General features: G+C 31.7%; 1 long non-coding RNA gene across 1 annotated transcript; it reads left to right on the plus strand.

The window, feature by feature from the left end:
• Positions 1–2856: 2856 nt before the first annotated feature.
• Positions 2857–7478, plus strand: LOC134711235 (uncharacterized). The gene is made up of 2 exons (XR_010106158.1): positions 2857–3716; positions 6759–7478. It is a non-coding gene; the product is annotated as an uncharacterized LOC134711235 (long non-coding RNA).
• The last annotated feature ends 14225 nt before the right edge of the window (positions 7479–21703 follow it).

Below are 21703 nucleotides of genomic sequence, written 5' to 3' on the forward strand. Positions count from 1 at the left end.
ATTGACACAGACCAAATAAAATGATATAACGTTGTGCAGACAATGGTTGCAAAGATATTTGGGAGAAATTTGCAAAATTAAGTCGATTAAAAGGAATGGGGTGATTTATAATGTCTACTGTAGTTACCCTGGAAATAATTTTGACCTTTTTGTTGTCATATTAAGATGCCTGTTTTGCTGTTTATGTAAAATTGTAATAAATAATGACAAAAAGCTTTTTCCTGTGATCTCCAAAAACGCATAATTTATGAGTTTCGAACAGCGGTATACTACTGTTGCCTTTATTTAGGACAAAAAAGAAAGAAAACCGAGATCAACCATCCAGTTGCTTCATCTGAATACATAAATATCAACATACGAATATGGTGATACATATAATAATTTAAATGTCCTGTACCAAGTCAGGAAAATGGCCATTGTTATATCATAGTTCGTTTCTGTGTGTGTTACATTTAAATGTGTTTCTGTTGTGTCGTAGTTCTGTTATATTTGATGAGTCTCCCTCAGTTTTAGTTTGTAGCCTGGATTTGTTATCTTTCTATCGATTCATGAGTTTCGAACAGCGGTATACTACTATTGCCTTTACGTATGTATAGGAGAGCGTTGAATATGTGAAATTAATGGAAAACATTGGAGGCTATTGACATAAAGAAAATCAAAACATCTCGAGATTAGTTTTTTTTTTGTATGATGAAGCAAACGGTTCAGTAATATGATACATCTTTCATGAATGATATCAACAACAAGAGACAGCTTTGACATATATTGAGTTGAGACCAAGTCGTCTGTTGTTTGTGTATGCTAATGAATAGCTTTTCCGTTAGGTGTAAATGAACAGAAAGAGCATAAGGACCATAAGGAGAAAGTTCTTAGTGAAGGTTAATCCAGAAAAGGACGCACTGAATCTATCATTTTTAATTTTTCTGTCAATTGGCAAAAACAAAAACTGAAACACATCAACCGAATAGATCACAACTGTAATATTCATGACTTGTTACATATTCTTTCTAAAACAGAATACGGTGTCTAAAACCTGGCTTTATTGCTAGCGAAACTTCTCATTCGTATGACGATCGCGTAAAATTCCAGTATACTGACAACGATGTATGAACAAAATATACAGACTTAAAGGTGAAAAAGTCAAAAATATGTCTGCAGTAAAGTCAACATTGTGTCATAAAACAGGCAAATATGTCAATTAAGAAAAACAAAAAAGCATATTGACAACGCACATTAGCAAATTTACCATTATAGCACAAAAAAAACCCCAAAAAAACCAGGGATATATTATTCGATTTATTTCACTTGACTAGGCGGAGTGTAACCGGTTCGCTCATAATAAACCAGTTCATCTATAGATAAGTGTTTTAGGATAAACTCATTAATGAAGTGCCTAGTCATTCTTTTATAAATTCCTTTGATGACACTGATATGCGATTAGAAATCAGTATTAATTATAACGGCAATCATCCTTATCACACACATCTTCAAATAGACTGTCCTTATGCAATTTAAAACGTAAGCTCCGCCCGATCAGATGAAATAACATTGGTAATACAAGTATATAGTTTAGCTGATCTCTTTTTTGTCTTCCTATTTGAATTGAAAATCCTTCATTATCGAATATTTAATATCCTCGGTTACAAATTTTTGAGTTTGACGATTCTGGTTAAAAGTTAATTCTGGAAAATATAAAGACTTAAAATCATTTTTTGTATGTTTGAAAACTTATATCCAATTTTAAGGTTGATGACTACGTTAAGCGCATTTATCCTATCATAATCAAAATAAAGGATGCTTTTACTTCAAAAATATTAATTTAAATTTTAGCCCTTTCCCCAATACAAAAGATATGTTTTACAACATGTCTTTTAACAAAGGTGTTTAATAATTTTTTGAACTATCAGTTTATTATCTTTTTCTTAAAATATATCTGCCTACAATATTCATTTTCATATATCTTAACGTTTCTTGTTTTTATTCTTTTATTTGAGGTAAAATTACAACTCTCATACAAACTATTCATGTTCATTGAAAACATTGTCATCGACATATTAGATAAGTAAGAAGTGTATAGAGAGCATTGAACCCTCTGCTCATTTTAATTGATCATAAATATGATGTCCGTCATTTAAAGAGTAAGCAATAATAAAACAGATTTCTACGTGCAGCTGTCTTCAAAATAACCAATTATAGGTGGTTATTCTATTTTGAAGACCAGCTTATTTAAAACAGTTGAAAGACTATTTAAGTAGATAATTATAGATCTACCATAACGCCCATTTAGTTTAAAATTTTAAGGAGTTCAAATTGTTCGAGTTGAAAGTACTAAAATGTCCTCGTCATAATTCTAACGGTTTCTATTGATTGAAAAGAAGATAAACCGGAAGCAGTTTTTCTGTTGACCGATTTCTTATTTTGATTGACTAAGTTAATCGGCAGTCATCTCTTCTGTTTTGCCAATAACTCATTCAGACTTTGTCATTGGTAAATCATCCAATCAAATAATTGGTTTGTATTTTAAATCTATTAATATCACTTATCATAGGCTAGTCACGTCGTCATCTCTGTAACAGACGATCGTCACAAGGCCACTGTGTAATCAAATCTATGTTAATTTGCCCACGCTTCAATAAATCCCTTCATCTCTCAACAATGTCAAATAAAATCATTGGAAAATATAATTGAAATTCATTTTTTGACCTAATATTGGTTGTGAGATTATTTAAAAGACAAAAGTTATTTTTTTAAAGTATAAAAATACGCCATAAAGACACATCAATTAAATAAAAACCACTGAAATTATTATACATAAACTTTAAAAAAATTTTAGAAAAAATTAGAATTCTACAGGAGTGTCGTAAACATTAAAACCTTGGTTATGTTTTTTTACAACAAACCTTGACAGATTTCTCTGGAAATTTTTCAACCTTGGTCTTGTCATATATAAATTCTATGGTTCTTTGTTGACCGCTATTAGAAAGAAAACACGTTATTTGTAGAGACGTACGTAATATAAGAAAATTCATTTAAAATAATTTGTGAATTTTATATTACATATAAAGGGAGATTTATTTTTATTAACGAGTTAAAATCGTTCATTGATCTGACTGGGACGTTATATTTAATCATTTGTTTTCCTCATTTGTCAAAAAGGAAGGATATTTTTCAAGTTTTCGTTGATCTTTTCTATTAGAAGAAGATTTCATTGAAATTATACTCAGTTCGTAAAAAAATGATTTAATAGTCATAGAGAAAACTTTCGAAGAGAGAAAAAATAGTGTGAAATTTTGAAAGTGTGAAACAATTTCTTTGGAACCAATTTGAAGTTCTGAGTATAAGAGACTAGAAGAATATTTTAGCAAATATATTTTTAAGAAACACTGTCACAACACATAAACAAGTTGGATTAGAGTTGTCTATATAGATTGTGTTCCTAAGAAATGCTAATGAACAATAGAACTGGGCACGCTTTTCCCCTGTATTATCCAGGACCACGGGTGTATCAACATCGGCCATGTTATCAAGGACCAGATTGCACGTGTCCACCAGCAAGGGCACCTGATACATTTCTTCATCAGATATTGACGGGAAAAGGATATAAAAATGACTGTCTGTTTGTTAATCGACCAATCAAACAGGAAGTTTATCAAGATTATAGCTGTTGCTATGGTAATGGATATCCTCCATCATATCCATATTCCCATCAATAAAAGGTATGTTTAATATATGTATATGAGAAAAAGATATGTCTTCAACTGTAATTTAAAATAAAATGAAAAATATTTTAAGACAATAAAATAAACCACCTATTACTTATGGGTTTTGTATTGCTTCTAGAAATTACTGCCTACTAAATTAATCTACAATTGAAAGACTAACTAAATTTTGATTTTTTTTTCAAATAAAATCCTGCTTCCTTTTTTATTTCTGTTCAAAGAAAGTGTAAAAAAAATACAATTAAGAATTGAATGCTTCTTTTTTCAAATTTATTGGGGTGTAAAAGCGTTGACCGAAGTACATTTTGTATGAAGCGCGGAAATGTACGCACGGTCAACGCTTTTACAACCCTATAAAATTTCAAAAAGAAGCATTCAATACTTATAATTACATTTTTTAGCTAGGATCACGAAAGCACGATTTTTATCAAGTTTTATTTAATTCACCTGTGCACTTCATTGGGGGACCTCGTGTCATCATGAATGATCAATATTATTGTCTAATGCAATTGCTTACGGAATAACATGTGATGTGCAGTTAGCCAATCAGACTAACGTATTATAATGAAACATACATCTAATGTAATTATTTAAAGGTGCAATCAAAAAATCAAAAAGTTGGAGAAAAACAAACAATACCATGCACAAAAAGAGCTATGACAAAAAGACAAACAATGTTAACAATTTTTTTTAGATTAAGACAATGGAACTGTACTTCAACAAACTATTAAGATAAGGATTTTATGAGGTTTGATACTCGCTTAGCCAAAAGACTTAAAATCGAAATATGCTGCTTCTCTGATAAGCACTCACCATTTAAGGATAACAAAAAGTAATATAGAAACCAAAACATTTTTTTGTTTCAAATGTCTTTAACTTAAATATACATAACTTAGAACGTTTATGATGAATCATGTGAAAATACACCATAGAATACGGTGATCTCAATACCATTCTTCGGACTTCGTATTCTTTGATATATTTGATGTTAAAGCTTCCCCACAGAAAACATATAGTTTCTAAGAATAGTGGAAATTCGGAATCATGAAAGCGTCAGCGATTATAGTTTCAATAAAGGTAGCTGTTATTCACAGTTGGTTGGCTCCCATTTTGCACAAGTCTCATGGCTTACACAACAGACTCCTATAGTTCACCTCCGTTTATTGTTGTAATTCGATGTTTGAACTTTGATTGGATAGAGAGTAAACAATTTGACAACTGAAATTTAAAAAACGAGATTCAGTTAAAAATAAACGGTCTCTTCACAATAAATAATGGTGACTGTAGGTGACTTTTTTTTCAATTTATGAAAATTATTCTGAAAGTCACGGTCATCAGCTTCCATTGCCTAAAATCGCCGGTTTTTAAAGTAAATATTGTTCAAATTTAGGACAATTCTTTGTGACCAAAAGATCATAAAATTGATTATTTTAAACATATACTCCAAATCAAATACGTCGAATTCGTTTTTTTTTAAAGAAAAAAAAACTTGTTTAACATAGCAACAAGGTAAATATAATGGAAAGTATTCCTGGCTTGTTAATATGCAACGGGAGACAACTCATTTTTTTTATGTTAAAAATATTTCATTATTGCTAACGTGAGGTATCTTCGGATTTCTGATTCAGAACATATTTTTTTATCTAAAAACATTTACACTAAAAACTAGATTCTTAGTTCCAGATAGGATTTTAAAATGTATGACATGTACAATTAAACCCGTCAAGAAAAACGTTTATTTAGTTGATATAATATAAAATATATATATTACTTATAGTTTAGTATATTCTGTTTTGATAATGTACAAATTAAGTAAAATATAAAGATAATGATAATCAAAAGGAAAACAGCGCCGAAAACCCCGTTTATTTCCGAATTACAGCTCTGGAATTTTTATCCGAGTTTTTTTTTACAATGAAGATATTCAAAAACAGTTTTTTTTCCTTATGTGTACCTTTCATTGGGCGGATTGAAAGAGTCGACTTTTTTCATTGATTGGTAGCTCGATTGACATTGAAACAATTCATACTGTATCTATCCATTTTGAATTCAATAGGGGTTACAATAGTCAAGTGTTTTAATAAGTGCAGTCGATTTGTGCTTTGCAGATTTAAAGCAAAATAGCTCATATTGTAGTAAATGGCATATAATTTGGTGTCATAGAAGTATGATCTACAAACATAATATAAATAATTCTTTTGATTTTGTCTTTGTGTGTGCATGTTTGATTTTTGTCAAATTAAAATTTACAGTTTGTATTACTCAAGTTTGAAAATGTTTTGCAAAATACATAGATTTAAATTGGAGCTCTTCATAGCTCATAGGAAATATAAAGGTAAGCATAATTCATGTGAACACAACTTATTGTATCAAAATAAATATCTTTAAATCCAATACGTTGAAGTAGAGTTTTGTTATTTTTCTTCGTAACTGTAATATGAATCAAAGATCGTTTGGAATGATTAAACCTCTTTGTACATAAACAACGGGAAGAAATGGTTGAAAGGTGTATTTATTAAACTTGAGTTATCTCCCATTCATTATGAATTAGAACATAAAATGACAACATCCTAAATTAAAAAATGGAATGCAATACAATTACCCCAGTATGATTATGTTTGGATTTATTTTTAAGAAGTGGTATGTAATACTTTTACCCTTGTTTCATGTAAATAACTTTATGTTACTAATTAGAATTTTACTCTGTGATAGAATGATTTTTACTGGTACTTCCAATAATGATGAAAGGGGGGGGGGGAGAAAAAATATTTACTTTGATACAAACATGTATGTCGCAAATCTTACTCAAAATTAGTATGTTAAAACTTATAAACTGATAAACACTTAAATAAATGCAACAGTAGTATAACGCTGTTCGAAACTTATAAATCGATAGAGAAAAAATAAATTTGGGTTGCAAACTAAAACTAAGGGAAACTGATGTATATATTATTTCTTATTGCAGAATGCATGATACCAAATGACAAATATTTCTTTAATTCTCATTTAAAGTTATAATGTTCATTTCTATCTTTTCAGGAAACTTTTCCAGGACCAGATTCAGACCAGATAAAAAAATTGCAAGATTTGGAGAATAATATTTGAATTGCAAAAAATTGTACTGTTTGGGAGGTGTCTATCTATTTCTTTATTTTGTTTTCGTCAATCAATTTTTTTTTATGAAAAGGGTTACCTCATATGAATAGGTGTGCATCGGCACTCATCATTTCACAACGGACCTATGTCATTGACCATCTTCTAGGGCTACTCGTGTGTGAATATTTACATGCAAATCTTAACTATATTAAGTGCCATAGTCATCAACTATTTGTGTTCATTTTTTTTTTAAAATATAAACAAAATCAGATTCAAATGAACGAATGTATGAAAAACACAGAAAAAACAAAACTTTCATTAGAAAATTATGACTCTAGACTGAGTGTTGAAATCTTGTTTTTTTCAAACCCATTTCAGTTTTGTTTTAATCCAGGAAGATTTGTAAAAGTGATTTGTTGCGAAAATCCGTTTACTGAATAAAAAAGATAGAAATTAAAGCTGGTTAATGCTCTTGTATTGTAATATTGGATCTCTTATGTTCGCGTTTTTTAATAAAAAAATATTTCTGGAATCAAAGACCATCATATATTTCGATGGAGAAAAATCGTTAAGGTACAGTTTTTTACCTGGTGCCTTGGAAATTATATAATTGCACATGTACACCAGTTTACATATCTAAATTATGTTATTAAATATATTTATAGAAATGATCTTTGGTTGTTCATTTCACAGAATGATTGTACAGTTTATGACCATGTAATATATGGTCAATCCCATGGGATTCTGCCCTGACCATGGGATATTGAAAATCCCATTTAGTTTTTTTTTTCTAAATCAAATTGCAAAATATATTTGATAATAACAGCAGGAAATCAATGAATTTATTGAATCCCATGTAATTCGGCACATTTTGGTTATAAACATGACGCTGTAGCTCTATGGAGAGGCGGCGGCGAATTTGCAAATGAGTGTTTTGCAAATTAAAAGTGTCCAGTGTTTATTGCACAAATTCTTAAATTTCCTCCAATTAGGTGAAAACTTGACTACAAGTGTCATTAAATATATTTATAGAAATGATCTTTGGTTGTTCATTTCATAAAATGATGGAACAGTTTATGAAGAGTCAATTTTACAATATTTCTTTTTAAAAATACTCGCGTTTAAAATAAATGATGATTGGTAGATTGTATTAAAAAACTGATTATTTTTATTTTATTTTGTGATGATCGATGAGTGCACACATGTTGACAATAGTGCAAAATATGTTGCCATTGAAGAGTTTGGAACATTCGTGTGGTTTATTCTTTAGTTTTCTATGTTGTGTCATGTGTACTATTGTTTGTCTGTTTGTCTTTTTTCATTTTTAGCCATGGCGTTGTCAGTTTATTTTAGATTTATGAGTTTGACTGTCCCTTTGGTATCTTTCGTCCCTCTTTTAATTTGCATCCTGTTTTGTTTACCCAAACGTGATAATAGGTCTTTTATACAGTATATAAAACAAAAATAGAATCCTCCTTTTTTTTGATTTACCGGAAAATGTGGCTTAATTTTAAATAAACTCATCACAGATACCAGGATTGAAATTTTGTATATGCGCCAGACGCGAGTTTTGTCTTTGAAAAAGGGCTCATCAATGACTCTCGAATCAAAAGAAGTTAAAATGGCCAAACAAAGTTGAAGAGCATTGAGGACCAAAAACTCCTAAAAGCTTTGCCAAATACAGCTATGGTTATCTATTCCTGGGGCATAAAAGCTTTAGTATTTCAAAAATTCAAAAGTTTTATAAACAGTTATTTAAATTATGAACATACATAACATATCAATGATAGTTCGTGTCAACACAAAAGTGCTGATTACTAGGCTGGTGATAACCTCGGGGAATAAAACTCCACCATCAGAGGCATCGACCCAGTGGTTGTAAATAAACTTATCATAGATACCTGGATTGAAATTTTGTATTTGCGCCAGACGCATCTCTCGATCTGGGGCGAATCAGTTAATTTGATAAACAACTCTCACATACTATACTAAAAAATATTTCGTTATAAGCATTATGAGATTAAAGATAAGGAGATCCTTTACATTCGGATTCACCATTTTAAATTGATTGATTATGCTTTTTTGCAACAAAGGTGCAACATAACATGACTCCGGAATAATATACAATTATGGCCCGTTGAAAAGGTGAACATTCAAAATTGTCAACATAAGAAGGTTATTTCAATGGGGGCGCAGCCCCAAGTGAAATAAATTTTAAGGATTGACAATTTTGAATATTCACCTTTTCAACGGGCCACAATTGTTTTATTATACCGAAATTATAGTGGACAGGCCTTTCGAACACATACTATATTCTTTAGACTTTACATATCAAACACAAGGCAAGCTGACGTTTGAAAATACATTTGTCACGAATGTTGTGGTCAAGAATTATTCGAATGTACAACAAAGGTAGAATCTTTTTGTAAAATATTGATGGCCCTGAAAATGACCGTTTATTACAGACATCGTCTGCTGCTGGCACTCTATTCGTGTCCAATGCCTGATTTCCTCGACGAGCGTCTCTCGGTGGGCTTCCCGTGTAACATGAACGCTGCCATTTTGTTTATTTACGTCTGTGACGTTATTTTCATGGGAGATTACTCAGGAACAAATCAACAAACTCAAAAGGTTATTCGCCGGTAAATAATAGGGTTATTCCGCGCTGGTGGAAATTTTTAGGGTTATTCGTCCTTCCTTGCAATTAAATGAAAAACAACTTAATTATTCCATGTCACGTGATAACGTTTCACCCAAAAGAATTGTTTAGAATATATGTAAGGTATAATAATATTAATGATTACAATATTCTAGGCCTCATCATTACGTTACATATAACATGGTGCAAATGAATCCTATACCCGTGTTCATTTCAAGCAATGTTTGTAATGTATACTCGGATATTCAAGTAACTAAATGATGTATAATTGTTTTACCATACCACCAATAACATTATTTCAAAATACATCACACACATTGCTACAATAGTGGATGGCCTATGGAAGTCGCTATTAAAATTATTCCTGTTCTACCGACAATTTCGACCAAAGGTAGACAATTCCATTTAAAAAGAAATAACAATGTTTTCCTTCACTAAAAAATAATGCAGTGCACAAATTAAATTGGAAACAAATATAACCTGATCAGCGTTAATACAATCGCTTTGCTCAATTCTAATTGGTCAATGATTAAGCCAAACAAGGCTGATAAGGCAATCAAAAAGACATTTCTGATATTATTTTCAGAAAGGAAGAAATGATTCTAAAATCGAAATATAATGCAAATCACAATGAAAATCGAAAGCGCTAAATTAATACTAAATAATAGTAGTCAATCTTCAAATCAAACTATAATGAAAAGATCATTCAATGAACATTTCATTGAACAACAAATCAGAGGACTTACCTTGATTGTATATGGATACCTGAGCTTCACAAAATTCCGTACAAACAACGGTTAATTTCCGGTTCATCTACATGTTCGAGTAAAGAATAGTTCATTAGATTGACAAAAATTATGTCTGTCAGCAGTGAAACATGGTCTTCAGAAATACTGTGAAACTGTTTACTTGCGTAGTGGTATTAACTATATATGTGGATTCTAAAAAACTCCAACGGAAATATGGATGATTTTAAATCTCGATCTTTTTTCTGAAATTAGTTCTATCAAAACTTTAGATTTTTCAAACCTGTATAAAACCATTCCCCATGTGAAATTGATGAATCGTCTAAAAGAATTAATCCACAATGCTTTTCAACATAAGAATGGTAGCATACGCTATTAATTAATACTTTGGGATACCAAACGGCACATTTTGTTAAAAATTAACAAAAAGTAAAACATGCTACACAGAGGAGCAAATGATCAGTATGCTGGAGTTTCTTCTTGACAACATATTTGTTGAATTTAGAAGTAGACTTTTTCAGCAAATTGTCGGCATTCCATTGGGACCTAACCGTGCGACTCTCCTTGCCGACCTCTTTTTATTTCCATATGAATCGGAGTTCATTCAGACCCTTATCAAAAGCAAGAATATCAAAGAAGTCATGTAATTTAATTCACATTTAGATATATTGATGATGTTCTTTCATTTACAAATCATTAGTATATCCCCCAGAACAAGAAATTAAAGAAACGACAGACACGGCTTCATCTGTCTCAATTGAGACGAATTTGACATACAAAATAATCTCAGTACCAGAATCTATGACCAAAAAGACAGTTTTAATTATGAAATTATTAATTTCTCCCACCTTAGTAGCAATATACTAACTTCACCTGCATATGGGATAGACATTTCCAAACTTATTCGGCATTCAAGAGCATGCAGCAACTACTCAGACATTGTAAAACGTTACCAATGTCTGAGCAGAAAGTTTATGAACCAGGGGGTGTCATAGAACGTCTCGTTCTTTTTCTAAAAAAAATTTTCATCGGAAGGTACCAAGACCTTGTGGATATATCAACTTCACAAATAATTCACGATGGTCTTGAAGTATAGATTATGGGTACTTACGTTGTTTATCATCATAATAACGTGTTATATATAGTATTCTTTTATTTGTCTTTATGAACATTACTTTTACTATTTAGTCAGATTTTAGTGATATGGATTTGAAGTGACTCTGTACTTATGATACCGTCATTGTGTTATTCTTCTATGATACTATTTGTATTCTTGTCTCGCAAGAGGGACGAAAGATACCAGAGGGACAGTCAAACTCATAAATCGAAAATAAACTGACAACGCCATGGCTAAAAATGAAAAGGACAAACAGACAAACAATAACATAGAAAATTAAAGAATAAACAACACGAACCCCACCAAAAACTAGGGGTGATCTCAGGTGCTCCGAAAGGGTAAGCAGATCCTGCTCCACATGTGACACCCGTCGTGTTGCTCATGAGATAACAAATCCGGTAAATAGTCTAATTCGGTAGGTCACATATATGAAAGGGAAGGGGATTGTAGTTGCGACGTAAGGAACATATCCGATATCATTTGTGAAACGGTTATTCCACAACGGTCAACCAACTAGTGATGGCGTCCGTAAAATTTACGAAGAGATGATTTCAACTTCATCATTTGGAACTCTTGATTTAATAGCTTCCTTGTGAGCAACAACCCTCTATCAAGAAAATCATAATATGAAATGCAAACACGGTAATATCGTAATTGGGTGATATATACATCGTATGCAGGTGCTGCTGGAATGTTGCTACTTAGAAATTTTGCTGATTTGCTTTGACTATATGCCCTTTTTTAGCTCACCTGGCCCGAAGGGCCAAGTGAGCTTTTCCCATCACTTGGCGTCCTGCGTCTGTCGTCCGTCGTCGTCCTGCGTCCGTCGTTAACTTTTACAAAAATCTTCTCCTCTGAAACTACCCGGCCAAATTTAACCAAACTTAGCCACAATCATCTTTAGGGTATCTAGATTAAAAAATGTGTCCGGTGATCAAGCCAACCAACCAAGATGGCCGCCATGGCTAAAAATATCTCATAGGGGTAAAATGCAGTATTTGGCTTATAACTCAAAAACCAAAGCATTTAGAGCAAATCTGACCGGGGATTAATTTGTTTATCAGGTCAAGATCTCAAGATCTATCTGCCCTGAAATTTGCAGATGAATCGGACAACCCGTTGTTGGGTTGCTGTCCCTGAATTGGTAATTTTAAGGAAATTTTACTGTTTTTGGTTATTATCTTGAATATTATTATAGATCGAGATAAAGTGTAAACAGCAATAATGTTTAGCAAAGTAAGATTTACAAATAAGTCAACATGACCAAAATGGTCAGTTGACCCCTTTAGGAGTTATTGTCCTTTATAGCCAATTTTTAACTATTTTTCATAAATCTTAGTAATCTTTTACAAAAATCTTCTCCTCTGAAACTACTGGGACAAATTAATCCAAACTTGGCCCAGTAGTTTTTGGGGTATCTTGTTTAAAAAATGTGTCTGGTGACCCGGCCATCCAACCAAGATGGCCGCCATGGCTAAAAATAGAACATGGGGGTAAAATGCAGTTTTTGGGTTATAACTCAAAAACCAAAGCATTTAGAGCAAATCTGACATGGGGTAAAATTGTTCATCAGGTCAAGATCTATCTGCCCTGGAATTTTCAGATGAATCAGACAACCCGTTGTTGGGTTTCTGCGCCTGAATTGGTAATTATAAGGAAATTTTACTGTTTTTTTGTTATTATCTTGAATATTATTATAGATAGAGATAAAGTGTAAACAGCAATAATGTCCAGCAAAGTAAGATTTACAAATAAGTCAAATGACCGAAATGGTCAGTTGATCCCTTTAGGAGTTATTGCCCTTTATAGTCAATTTTTAACCATTTTTTTCGAAAATCTTAGTAATCTGTTACAAAAATCTTCTCCTCTGAATCGACTGGGACAAATTAATCCAAACTTGGCCACAATCATCTTTGGGGTATCTTGTTTAAAAAATGTGTCTGGTGACCCGGCCCACAAACCAAGATGGCCGCCACGGCTTAAAATAGAACATAGGGGTAAAATGCAGTTTTTGGATTATAACTCAAAAACCAAAGCATTTAGAGCAACTCTGACATGGGGTAAAATTGTTTATCAGGTCAAGATCTATCTGCCCTGAAATTTTCAGATGAATCAGACAACCCGTTGTTTGGTTGCTGCACCTGAATTGGTAATTTTAAGGAAATTTTACTGTTTTTGGTTATTATCTTGAATATTATTATAGATAGAGATAAAGTGTAAACAGCAATAATGTCCAGCAAAGTAAGATTTACAAATAAGTCAACATGATCGAAATGGTCAATTGACCCCTTAAGGAGTTATTGTCCTTTATAGTCAATTTTTAACAATTTTCATAAAATTTGTAAATATTTACTTACATTTTCCACTGAAACTACTGGGCCAAGTTCATTATAGATAGAGATAATTGTAAGCAGCAAGAATGTTCAGTAAAGTAAGATGTACAAACACATCACCATCACCAAAGAACAATTTTGTCATGCATCCATCTGCTTCCTTGTTTAATATTCACATAGACCAAGGTGAGCGACACAGGCTCTTTAGAGCCTCTAGTTTTCTTTATACATATGACGGCTCTGTATACTTGTACATCCCGTCATTGTGTTATTGTGCTATGGTACATTTTTATTTTTTTGTCTTGAATTTTTGCTAATGGGCTTTTTCTATAGTAGCCTTTTTGTGCTCCTTTGTTACATATTTATTTAATTTTATAGTGATTAAGATTATTAAACAATGTTGACCGAATAATGAAATTTGATGCGACTGTCATGCAAGTGAGAGATTTAGCTATAACTATTAAACCAGGTTTAATCCACAATTTTATACACAAGAAAATGCCTGTACAAGTCAGGAATATGAAAGCTATTATCCATTCGTTTGATCTTTTTAAACTTTTGATTTTGCCATTTGATAAGGGACTTTCCGTCTTGAATTTTCTCGGAGTTCAGTATTTTTGTGATTTTACTTTTTACAGGGCAAATTGATACAATTGAAAAAATACTGATGATGAGATTTACCCACTAGACTCAAGGCTTAGATAGAAGCCAAATGTCTTGTGCTACTATAACTTGACAGAAAATATCAACAGACTACAAGGTAATATATACTTAAAATTCATTATTTCACCTTAATAAAAATTCATGTATACAGCTGCATTGCTAACGCTAAATTGATAAAATTTATCAAAACTTAAATATAACAATATTGATATTTCATCTGCTGATTAGATATGTGGTACAAGCAACAAATATTGTTTACATTTTTAACCAGGTTTAATCCACCATTTTCTACATAAGAAAATACTGTACCAAGTCAGGATTGTGATAGTTGTTATCCATTCGTTTGATATGTTTAAGCTTATTTTGATTTTGCCATTTGACTTCGAACTTTCCGATTTGAATATTCTTTGGAGTTCAGTATTTTTGTTATTTTACTTACATTTTACGCTGCAAAGACCGAACTTCAGTCTTGGCACTTTTAGTAAAGTAACAGTAATATAAAAATTGAAATGTGATAGTAATGATACAACAACCAGTTCCTGAACAAATGATTCAGAGCTACTAATACCATGCCGTTTACTCGGCTATTAAAGGTCCCGACAAAAAAAAAAGAAACAGTTCAATTGTTTATTGCCAATTCCCGTAATTGACTCTCTAATTAGAGATCCCTTTTTTGTCTCCCTTATGAGGGACACACATTTTTATTGCAATGAAGGGCTAGGGGAAAGAGCAAATGTACCTGTGAGTAATGTGAGTGACATTTAAGTTTTTTAAATCTTTAAATTAAATTAAAGTTTTTCAAATCTTTTAATTACATTATTTTGTTATCTAGCTAGATACTTTTGTCACCAGAAGTTATTTTTCATGAAAAAAATAGTTAAATGGCCGATACATCACTACTGAGGAAAAATTAACTGCTTTATAAAACAATTTGCGAAACAAATATGACAGAAATGAACCACCGATAACTGCTGAAATAAGGTTCTTGAATTGGGACTGACATATTTAAAAGACGGCGTTGGGGTTAACAGATATAGGAAGATGTGGTGTGAGTGCCAATGAGACAACTCTCTATCCAAATAACAGTTTAAAAAAGTTAAACAAGTTTTAATGCGCCACCCCTTCTGTTTTTTAAAAAGATATCCATGACAACAAAATTCAGAATACGATTAGAAAAGCGATGTTAGATATCCGTAAATGAGAAAGGAACAAAACAACAAGCAGTAGACACGTATCTATATAATACTTCAAAGCCGGCGTCTATAAAAATTGGTAAACAGCGAAAACTCTAACAAAATTGATTCCTTATTTTTGAAGATCATATATAAAAACAAGGAGATGAGGTACGATTGCCAATTAGACAACTATCCACCAAAGTTCAAATATAGAGGGTGTAAGCAAATAAAGGCAACCTTCATCAATGATAAAAAGCCATACCGTATGCTAACCTCATAATGTCTTTTAATTAAGAAATAATTCTATCCTGCCATGCTCTATGCTCATTTTAACATGGGTAGGCATTATATTTGTTAATATCTTAATACCGAGCGTTAGCGAGGTATTAAATGTTTACAAATATAATGCCTACCCATGTTAAAATGAGCATAGAGCATGGCAGGATAGAATTATTTCGATTCTAATAGGAATATTTGAACTCTTTCACTTCGAAGCGGACATATAGTAGACGCTCGGAATGTCACCATTTTGATTTCATGAGCCAAAAACGTTACAGGAAATCAGCAGTTTATCAATAAAAAAAGAACAGAAGCATTTAAACTTACTTTTAGAATGTTTTTATTTAATTTCCTAGCGAGCAACACCAACAAAAATGTCCATTTATGATCTCTGGCGTTGTTCAAAATTCATCTGACGTTGCAATTTCAATTGTGACGTCAATCACGTGCAGCCCATGTTCTATTTGAATTAGAACACGGCTGTGTTTACAAAGCGTAATAAGGACGTCATATTAGAATTACATTTGAATTACTAGCTTATTGACATATACTATAATATACCACGAATTCTTAAATTGATATGAAATTCAGAATGTTTCAGTACTTTTTTTCCCAATGTACTACAACTTTTGGTAAAAAGATTCACTTACTGAAGTAGGCTAAATTTCTTTATTACTGTGCTTATTCAGTAACCTTTGTAGTATCACAATAGCAATGGCTAAAACAGCTTTAAATGGAAATTAACCGTGATTAAATAAAACAATCAACTCAGTTAAGCTATTATACATCATTCCTCTTATTATCATATTTCATTATTCTTATTTTATATTTTCTGTTTCATTTTAAATTTATATACAAATGCACCTGTACTCATCTGACATGTTCAATGGCGTAAAATGTAACAAATGAACATTAGCAATGACGAATTCTTAAACCCAGACATTAAAACTTTTTTTATAAATTTGATATTATAAAGTACGCGATCCATTCACTAATTCTAAGCATATTAAATGATTTTGTTGGTAATATCAGAAATACTTACATTAATTATCCAACATGCTCGCCAGGGAAAACAATAATAGGATTTTTTTTATTAGATTCTTGGGTCCCAATGGATAATAAGTGTAGTTCATAACGCTTCAGAAACTATGATAAGAATCGCAATATTTTTTTTGTATTTTACGATTTTATAACGCTTCCATATTCTTGCATATCTTTCATTGCTGTGTGATATTGTATTCTTAGATGCTATTTTTTACGCCGACTTTTATCTTTCCGAGCACTAATATCATATAAGTTATTTGAATGTGAACTTATGTGTTACATGAGTGTGGTGAAAGAGGGTTAGAATTAAAACTTTTCTACATTTGAGACAGTTAAGATGTTGATGTATGATGCGAAATGTTTTAGACAGTTAATTAAAACAACTAAAACCATCTACAGATAAAACTGCACGCGTAAACGATCTTTAAGGAATGACTGTAATATTTTTTCTGTCTATGAAGAAATAACATAAACAAAATAGGTGCACACTGAATAACGCGCGTAGCGGGTTATTTAACAGTGTGCACCACATTTTTAATATTATTTCGAATTCGAATAGAGAGAAAAAATATTACAATCATTTCATATAATTTAATTCTTAATTCCATTTTAAACCGTAGCAAACCATGAAAAAACGTTGATGACGTCACGGTCACATGGCTAAATTATGTCTATGAGCTGATAACAAAATAACGTCAGCCAATCAGAAGACGCGTTACATCCAAAATTAAATTATTAATAGATACTATATGTGTCTATCAGATAAATTGTCTTCGTATATCCAAAAAATACGAAGAAATGAAACAAGTTCAAACGTATTATTAATTTTACTGAGATCATTGCATACAATGTGAAATGAAAGTTAAATAATGTCATCCTAGAACTAAATATCCCGGGGTACATTTAGAAAATTAAACAATTTAGTAATACGCCATCGTGTATGCAACGCACAAAGTAAAATATATAGTTTCAATGCGAGGATACACAATAAACGTTTCATTCTTGTTGCAAACTTTAAAATAGGCACATATATATACCATAAAAAACCAAAACATATATACTAGTTAAGGCTAATGGTAACCCTTTCGTGTCTATTAAGCCAAAAAGATTCGTGTATTTTAAGCCGGAACGAATTTTGAGAGACATTTCGTTTGCTTTACTTATAATGTTAGCGTAAGAAATAATGGGTAGTAAATATCACAGATCATTCAGGTGGAATCAGGCTTGCTTCAAAAATTAATTCATCAGTATCATATCAACTAATTGTTCCAATTTGAACAATATTTGAGATCAGTTGTTTTTATCCATGTAAAGAAATAATTATTTAACCTGCAATTGGGTGTTATACTATACAGCCCTACAGATATCGCTATGCTGTATCTGTATACTATACAGATATCGCGTTAAAGCTCCGCCCACTGCCGGACAGAGTGTGTGACCTCAGAATGTGTATTTCAGCCGCATTGCAATCAAGTATTAATTGCGAATTAACGATTACTTTTATACGTTCTGTTTGATTTCAAACATTTCTTGAGAGCAATAAGAAGCACACCAATTTTCTGATAACATACACACATGAACAACAGTCTTTTCTACGATGACAACTATCTATTTCAAAACTTGAATGTGTAACAAAAACAACCATGTCAATTTCAGCATGCCATTTAGTTAATGTCAAGTCTGAAGCGTAGGACAACTCGAACAGTCCTGTTTCAAATTGGACAATGTTTTTGTATTTGTTTTAACTGTTGAAATTAGTTGTTATGTTAAAATAGATAATTATTCACTTTGAGCGATGTATTATTGTTGACCATTCAAGATTCTTTTTTTTTTTTTTGCGAACCCGTCTTCATCTGTATGTGTGATTACAGTATCGTATTACTACACGGACTTCAAGGGATTTCAAATTTTAAAAGTAAATGCAAAACATGTGTTTTTGTGTCTTTCAAAACACAAATAATATACAGAATTAATTGCAGGATAAAGACAATAACTGTTTAGTGTCTTTAAATATCAGCTGTATTTGTACTCGGCTCGAAACAGGTGTCATAGCTCGTTAAAAGCTCGTATACACCTTGTTTCCTAGTCTCGTACAAATACGGTGATATTTATTAAAGACACTAAACGGCTACGTAGCTGCTATCTACATCTATGTAACAACTAGTCTATAGCCACACGTTCAATAGTCAAAAGCTACGTAGCACTATGTATACATGTGCAGCATTATTAAGAAACAAAACACACTACCGCTATCATCATGCATGCACAATAAAGTGATCTTCAGCAAAAATGTGTAAATGGAAATCAGGGTTAAAAACTTAAAGGACGATTTTTTAAAACTAACTAAAAAAAGAGGCAAAACATACCAAAAGGGAAATTCAAAGTAAGAATTGAAGTTGTATATATATATACATCATGATATATCAATTATATGTAGGCCATATACAAACAGTCCACAACTGCAAAATGCATACTATATGATTATCATCTCCTAAAATGTGGTGACACATCTAACTACTTCTAAAAAAGACATACCTTAATTGTTTAAAACATTGGAAGCTGGGGAAAGGTATAGTGTTAGGAAGATAAAACATAACCAATATAATGTTGGAAAGTAATCATGTATTGAATCTACGCGTCCTTTCAACAGGACAGTTGGTGGAAAATATTTTTTGGCCATGAGTAAAAGAGATCAAAATGACACCTTTCGCTTACTTATTGTAGGCATATATGCACAGAAAACCTGCACACATTTCATGGCAGTTTCAAGTTTGTGATTTATCAATAAGTCGAATAAAAAATAACTGGTCAAACAAGCGAGGAAATTGATGGGTGAATTTTCAAAACCATAGTCTCAAAAACTGTGGTAGACACTTGTATCAAACGGTTGTCCATAAATACACGCTTCCGGTTACCTCTTGTTTTATGGTTACATGTATTGGCGTTAGTGTGAACATAATCGGTGATAAACTTGGCGGTCTTTACGTCTTTATTTAATGGTTGTCTGGGATGTTCATTAGCTTTTAACTTAAGACGTTCTTGTTTTCCTGTAGGGATCAGATTATCGGCCCTGATCTACACTATCAGCCCTCGGCATTTGTTCACGAAGACTCATCCATCACCATTCTATTAAAGTTTGTCACCTGTTCAAAGGATGGACAGAGATAATCTGATTTGATAACGGGTACATTAATAATTACATTTAAGTTGTAACAGTATGTAATGAAGTAACTGTGATTTTTAAATATTGTTTTGAAATAATATATAATTATGATTACGGCTGACCGTCTCGTTTAAGTCGAGACTTGGATTAAATATGTGACAATGCCTGAAGATGCAAACGAATTTAAGTTGAGACATAATTAATAGCCAATGTTGTTGTTGTCATTTTTAATCAATCTCTTGTTTTCATAAATAAGTGGGTTTTAACAATCGTGGTTATGTCTTCTTTTGGAAATATCAATTGTCATCTAATTAAAAGTAGATAGCATATCATTTAGGTTTTAAAAAAAAATAAAATCGAATTACTCATATGAGTTTAGAAACACTCTGACTGGATGTATGCAACAATCTTAATCATTGATTTTAAATACTTAATAGTACATGTATCTGGATTAGGAACGTGTGTCGCCAGTCTTATTTCGCAACTGTCTTTGATGAAAGGCACTACATTTAATTAGTCATTAAAATAAAAATCAGAGAAATGGATCGTCTTTAAAAGAAAAAATACCTACTAAAATAGCAATATAAATACTTTTATATTTAATAAACGGATTGCCTAACCGTTACGTTTTTGTATCTTTATTTGTAAGACAAGGGAGATAATGTAGAGCCTTGAGGTACACCTTTGAAATTCCATTATGATAGTATGAGATCTTCCGAGATTAGATCTGTGACACATTAGGCTTAGCTCTAAGGTTAAACTATTTAACCAGTTATTTGTTACATCTTTGTTTTTACAATTATTAACTGATAAAATAGTAAACATTTTAAGAGTGTCATCAAAAGAAAATATTTACTGCTTTAATGCCTTGCTAATGTCATTTTTCTATTTGGCAGAAATCTTGTTATAATGGAAAATCTTCTCTCAAATCAGGAATAAATTATATCAACATTAAAGTGATATGAAAATTCGCCTTAAACTTATTTTTTTATTTCTTAATGCATTTTACTTTTCATTTAATACACATAAAAGGAACATAATAATAAACTAATTGATATGAGACGAAAACATCACATTACTTTATGAAAATGTTCACGTGGTCTCTGACAGATTTCAAAATGGAGAACAAAGATTAGCACAGATAATTATTGGTCCTAAAATATAATACAACTTATGTTGATAAGTAATCAGTTTACGGGTCACTTAATGATTTTAGTAAAAAGATACAAAATAAATTTGCTCCAAAGGACAGCTGCACTAACATTTATAAGGGCGATTGACTATTATAAAATGTCTTGCATATTAAACTTCGACAGTACACTTGTCTATTGTTCAAGAATGCTTATATACCTATATACATATTCCGGGGTTGTTGTTGGTTTTTTTTGGTTGCTTTCGGTGTATATACATTCGACATTTACACTATATCTCTATAAAATGAGTAAATTAACACGTTTTTAATATACATTGTCGTCATTGAGAGAGACTTGTAATCGCGTGTGTTTTTTTGTGACCAGCATGACAGGAGCGGCATCTGGAGCAGGTTACTTTTCCAGAGTATATGAATTCAGCGCCAGTCTTCAGTGTTCTGTGTAGTGTTTCTGTCGGATATTTTCTTAGCCAGATTGCCTGGTTTATGAACTTATCATAGAATAACGAGTTTTACGCTTTTAAGATGGATATACTTATAACCCCATAAAGATGTACAT

Source organism: Mytilus trossulus, chromosome 3 (assembly GCF_036588685.1).
Source record: "Mytilus trossulus isolate FHL-02 chromosome 3, PNRI_Mtr1.1.1.hap1, whole genome shotgun sequence".
In the NCBI taxonomy this organism is placed as follows: domain Eukaryota; kingdom Metazoa; phylum Mollusca; class Bivalvia; order Mytilida; family Mytilidae; genus Mytilus; species Mytilus trossulus.